The sequence below is a fragment of the Rhincodon typus genome, unplaced genomic scaffold (genome assembly GCF_021869965.1).
Source record: "Rhincodon typus isolate 14 unplaced genomic scaffold, sRhiTyp1.1 hic_rhity00005257, whole genome shotgun sequence".
In the NCBI taxonomy this organism is placed as follows: Eukaryota; Metazoa; Chordata; class Chondrichthyes; order Orectolobiformes; family Rhincodontidae; genus Rhincodon; species Rhincodon typus.
Genome location: NW_025970895.1, coordinates 4,693 through 10,875, shown reverse-complemented (window position 1 = coordinate 10,875; position 6,183 = coordinate 4,693). Strand labels below are relative to the sequence as shown.

The following is a 6,183-nucleotide window of genomic DNA, read 5'->3' as shown; positions in this document are numbered from 1 at the left end:
ATTTGAAATTTAGTCTGCAAAATGGTGTACTACAGTGCCAACTTGGTAGTCTAGTGGCTAGGATTCGGCGCTCTCACCGCCGTGGCTGGGGTTTGATTACTGGTCAGGGAACGCGAGTTTTCCTCTGCTAATTTAGGGTGGCACGGTGGCTCAGTGGTTAGCACTGCTGCCTCACAGTGCCAGGGGCCCATGTCCAATTCCACCCTCTGTGGACTGTGTGTGAAGTTTGCACGTTCTCCACATGTCTGCGTGGGTTTCCTCCGGGTGCTCCGGTTTCCTCCCACAGTCCAAAGATGTGCAGGCTAGGTGGATTGGCTATGCTAAATTGCCCACAGTGTTCAGGGATGTGTATATTAGGTGGGTTACAGGGGATGGGTCTGGGTGGGATGCTCAGAGGGTCGGTGTGGACTTGTTGGGCCGAAGGGCCTGTTTCCACACCGTAGGGATTCTATGATGAAATATCCCTGATGTTGCTGTAAAATAGTAATAATTCCTATAATGTATCAAATTTTCCATACCTCAATAGCTTATACTTAGACACAAATGCCTTGGTACAGGCTTCGTGTGAACACTTGTACGGTCTTTCGCCGGTGTGTGAATACGAATGCACTTTCAATTTCTCAACACTAGTGAAGATTTTTCCACACAACTGACAAGGAAAGGATTTTCTCGATTTGATGTCACTTTGTTTACGTTTCCCCACTAGAACCTTCTGAGTATCCTTTACTTCTAAAAGATCACCAGGGATGACAGTGGCCATCGCAGTCTACAGAATGCCTGATCTCTGGACAAGAGTTTGGCCCAGTTGTACTGATGTAAATGGACTTCTTTTTCTTCTCTCTGATGTTTCATGTGTTCAACACATTTGGCACTTAGAACCTATAAACAGTAAAAGGTGTTGAGTGTTTCATAAGTTGTTTCAGTGTGTAGTGTGACTGAACTGATTTCAGAAAATAAAAGTCTTACTTTGTCAATTGCATTTCTATATTACTTACTCAACTCAAACCACATCTGGAATAATGTTCTAATGGCTCACAGTGAATCATAGAACAAAATGCACTTCTAATTGTTTATAGTCTTTCAAAGGAGATAAAATCCTCATTCTCCTGTGTACTTTGTCTCCAGTAATGAATGTGAATAAATATATCAATCTGTTTCAGCATCTTGCTCCAATATCAGAAGTATTTTCACGTAATCAGTGTTTTATTCAAACGTGTTTACAGCATCAAACAGAAATTGCTGGTAAAACTCAGCAGGTCTGGCATCTGTAATGAGAAATCAGAGTAAACGTGGAGTCCAGTGACACTTCTTCAGAACTTTGACTTTGTTTCCGATTTCCAGCATTGACGTTTACAGTACTGTGGAAGTCTATTAGGTCCATTGTGTCTACGTTGCCACTGCTGAAGCAATTGCAAATAACCCCAAATATGAAATAATGCAGATCCTGGGAATCTGAAATATGAACAGGAAATGCTGCTAATTCTGACCAGTTCTGATTGCTGAGAGATAGTAAGAACTGCCTATGCTGGAGTCAGAGATAACAGCGTGGAGCTAGAGGAACACAGCAGGCCAGGCAGCGGAGAAGCAGGAAAGCTGACATTTCAGGTCAGGACCCTTCTTCAGAAAAAGCTGACACTTCATCAGAAGTGGCAATGTTAAAATGGTGATACTGATTAACTATTTCTATATGCAGAATCAGTGCACAGATTTAAAAGTCTCTGCATGTAATAATTCTCGTCTCAAACTACAGTTTGCATCCTTGTTATAATTCTGGTGAATCTACAGTGCATGCTCTTGATAGCTTTAACATCCTTCATGTAAACGGGGCATTTAAAACTGCACAAAAGTATCCTAATTAAAATTTTGCATATATTCATTACTTTATCGTTGTTGTACTGAATGCCTCTGATAATGTATATGAACATCCTTTCCTCTTCATTCCTGGTGGCACTATTCTTTAATTATATATATTTTTTTTCCCTTCAAACATAATCTTTATTAAATTGTTTCTGTCTGCCTGCCCATTCCACGATCTTAGCAAATAATGAAGAGGACTTCAGGATGGTAAGTTTTGTTGATATACTGATAATATACTTTCTTCTAAAAATTCATTCACAGGATATATGCATCATTGGCCAGTCCAGCATTTACTATCCTCCCTTAATTGCCCAGCAAACAGTTAAATGTCAACCACTTTGCTGTTGGTCTGCAGTCACAATGAGGCCAAACCAGGTAAAGGATAGAGTTTTCTTCCCTAAAGGGCATTGGTGAACCAGATGAGTTTTTCAAACAATCTACATTAGTTTCATGGTCATCTTTAGACTCCCAATTCCAGATATCTACTATGGCAGGATTCAAACCCAGAGATACTGAGATTGTGCTTCTTTTATCAAATTCAAATAATCTATGTGCAAATACTATTTCTATTGCTGTTTATATGTTTGCTTGCTCAAAAGTCTTCTAAATCTGTGACTTTAACCACTCAAGAGGGTCAAGGGCAGCAAACACATTGAAAGAATATGTACAAGTACCCCTTCAAATCACTCACCATCCTAACTTGAAGCTATTATTGTTCCTTCACTGTTGCTGGTCAAAATCTTGGGCTTGGAATACAACTCCTTTCCTAACAGCACTGTGGGTTTTATTATAACACAGACTGCAGAGGTTAGAGGGTGTGGCACACCACCAGTTTCAGGAAATTAATGACACTCACAACCCAAGAACAAATAATAAAAAGCTCCATGATAATATTCCTTTAAAAGGGCTTTGTTAGTCAATGCATCATAAATAATGTACAAGGAAAATTCTCTTATTTCAAATTCAGTTGGTTTTGTTGTAGGTAGTGGATGAAACAGGTTGAGAGAGATATGAGCCATCCGGAGGCAAGTTTAGTTCGGGAAACTTGGTCAGCATGGACGAATTGGACTGAAGGATTATGACTCTATAAACATGCCCTGTTTTTTTTTAAAATTTATTCACTGGATGTGGACATTACTATCTGTTCCAGTAATTATTGTCCATCAGCATCCTATTCAGACCCAGTCCACCACCCTATCCCTGTAACCCTGCATTTACCATGGCTAACCCACCTAACCTGCAATCTCTGGACACTATGGGGGAATTTAGCTTGACCAATCCATCTAACCTACACATTTTTTTTGGACTGTGGGAGGAAGCATGAGCACCAAGCGGAAACCCACACAGACACGAGGATGTGCAAACTCCATACAGACATCCGAGACAGGAATTGAACCCTGTGAGGCAGCAGTGCTAACCACTGAACCACCACGCAGCCGGTCTTTTTGAATCACTGCAGTCCACTGAGATTAGGTATAGCCACAGTACTGGTAGAAAGTTTTAAGAATTGGATCCAGCAACAATGATATAGTTCCAAGTTAGGATAGTCTACCATTTACAGGGACACTTGCAGGCGGTCACGATCTCATCCTTCTATAATCCTTGTCCGATAGGTTAGAGGTGCAGTTTGGAAAGGTGGCTTGGTAAGTTACTGCACTATATTTTGTAGCTGGTACACATTAAAACCACTGTGCATCAGTGTTAGAGGAAGTGAATGTTGAAGATCATGAGTGGGTTGCCAATCTTGTAGGCTGATTTGTCCAGAATAGTGTCAAGCTTCTTGAATATTATTGGAGCGGCACTCATTCAGACAAATGGGCAGTATTCCATCACACTCCTGACGTTTGCAGTGCGAACAGTGGACAGGTTTCAGGAGAGTTAGGAGTCGAGTTACCTCGCTGAAAAATTCCTAGTCTCTAACTTTTTTGCTTTAACCACAGTATTTATATGGCTGGTCCAGTTCAGTTTCTGGTCAATGATAACTTCCAGGATTTTGATGGTGGAGATTCAGTGATGGTAAGGTTATTGAAAGTCAAGAGGAGATGGCTATATTCTGTCTTGTTCAAGATGTTCATTGGTTGGCACTTGCATGTGAATGTTACTTGCCACTCATCAGCCCAAGCTTTGATATTGTCACATCTTACTGCAGTGCACGAAGAGTTGTGAATGGTGGTGAACATGTGCAATCAAAGAACATTCCCACTTCTGACATCATGGAGGGAAAATTATTGATGACGCAGCTGAACATGATTGGGCCAAGGGCACTTCCCCCAAGGAATGTCCCAGGTGTCTCAAACGTTCTCAGATTTCAATGAAAGTTTGCACGCAGCTTATAAATACATAAACAATTTGCAAGTATCAGTTTCGTGAAAGTGAGAATATTTTTCAAATAAATAATAAGAATTGACTTATTGAAATCACATGTTACCCAGGTTTTTGGGTAACTACAGTTGTGAGAATGTTCCATTAAGCATATTAACAGAGGATAGGTGATCTATCCATCCATTATTATACCAATTCACTATGTGGATTTTTATTTCTGCGTGGCACACTTACAATGTTGTCTCTCATCATTCAAAAAAAGAGTATACTTTTGTTCTACAATTATTATGGGGCTAGGGGAGAGGTTTACCTGTTCAAAATGATTTTCTTCCTAGTACTACACATGATGAAAATTCCACTTTCCATAGTGGAACTCAGTTTCAGGCTCACTTCGTTTTGTGCAGTCGCTCTTTGCCCAAGGTTTCTGCAAATCATGAATCTAGAACCTAAGGGCAGAAGTCAGAAGTTGATGTCACAAATGTACAAATCAAGCATTCCTGAAATGTACTTCTAAGTAAACAAAAAAAAACTTGGGAAATTTTAATATAGAATGGGGACAAGATGATGCTTTTGCAAGTTAGTTCTTACAAGTTTGGAAACAAAAAACAATTGGCAATGAGAAACATTGCAGAATTTTGGAAAGTAAATAGAATTAGAATTTGAATGTAGAATAGTATCTACAGATGCTTAGCGACATTTTCCAGAAAAATCTGGGTTCAGTACATATAATTTATAAATGTTGCAGAATGGTAGATCTGAAAGAAAGATCAGAGTGATAGCAACAACAGCTTATATTTAGACTAGATTGCACACTGATATAATCTGACAGTGGCATAACAAGTCTTTACCAGAATCACAGAATGAGGCTATTCTGCCCATCATGCTTTGCCTGCTTTTTGCCACACTCTACCAATTGAACCCAGTCCTATACACTTACCCCAAAGCCTTGTATAATTTTTTTGAGTTCTAATATTTTCCCAATTCCCTTTTGAACATTACTACTTTTTACATTACTACCAGTACCCTTTCCATTTAGATCACAACCACTTGCTGAGATTTTAAAAATTGTTTCCTCTAATTTGCAGTTGCTGCGTTCATCTTGTTCTCTTTTGTTAAATGTGCAAGAACACTTCCCATTTGCCAGAGCTCTGGCACTATCCCATATTTAATGAGGTTTAAAAGTTTGCTTCACAATTTCCATGTTATCTCTGCCAGGACATCAAGCACCTTCTAGACTGGAGAAGGATCCAACTGTTGTGGTCCAAGTAGGTACTAATGACACAAGTAAAATGAGGAAGGAGATTCTGTTGAGGGATTACAAGCAGCTTGGGCTAATTTAAAAAGTAGAAACCCAAAGATCATAATCTTTGGATTTCTACCTGAACTATATGCAAATTGACATATGGCAAATAAAATGAGAGATAAATGCATGGCTGAAAGATTGATATGGGAAAAGCTCTGGCACCACTATCGGGCAAAGAGAGACAGACTTCATTTGAACCACTTTGGAAAACAATGAAGACATGCAAAGAGGACACTAATTGTGGAGAGTCCAATGTATGATTTCAGTCAGCATATTGGCAATACAAATCAAAATGGGCAAGGCTGACATGGAAGTCGAATTTGTGCAGTGCATCAGGACTTGCTTCTTGGAGCGGTATGTTGCAGAATTACCTGGGAACAGGCTATTTTAGATCTAGCAATGTGTAAATCAGGCAGGATTAATAGAGATCTCATAATTAAGGATCTTGTAGTGGGCAGCAATCACAATATAGAAAAATTTCAAATTCAGTTTGAGGTTCAGCAAATTCAATCTCAAACCAGTGTCCTCAATTTCAATAAGGGCAATGACAGAGGAATGGAGAAAACAGTTGTCCAAAGCAGTTTCAGAGATAGTAGGAACTGCAGATGCTGGAGAATCTAAGATAACAAGGTGTACAGCTGGAGGAACACAGCAGGCCAAGCAGCATCAGAGGAGCAGGAAAGCTGACCTTTCGGGTCTAG

General features: G+C 39.7%; 1 non-coding gene across 2 annotated transcripts in view; it reads right to left on the bottom strand.

Annotated features, from left to right (window-relative positions):
* Nucleotides 1-384: 384 nt before the first annotated feature.
* LOC109920547 overlaps nt 385-6,183 on the bottom strand; it is a 9,381-nt gene continuing 3,582 nt past the window's right edge. The window contains exons 3-4 of one of the 2 annotated variants that reach the window (XR_007261528.1): nt 4,490-4,625; nt 385-879 (exon numbers count right to left, since the gene is read on the bottom strand). This is a non-coding gene — a transcript (uncharacterized LOC109920547). The remainder of the gene's footprint in view (nt 880-4,489; nt 4,626-6,183) is intronic. The other variant, XR_007261529.1, reaches the window with a different exon arrangement.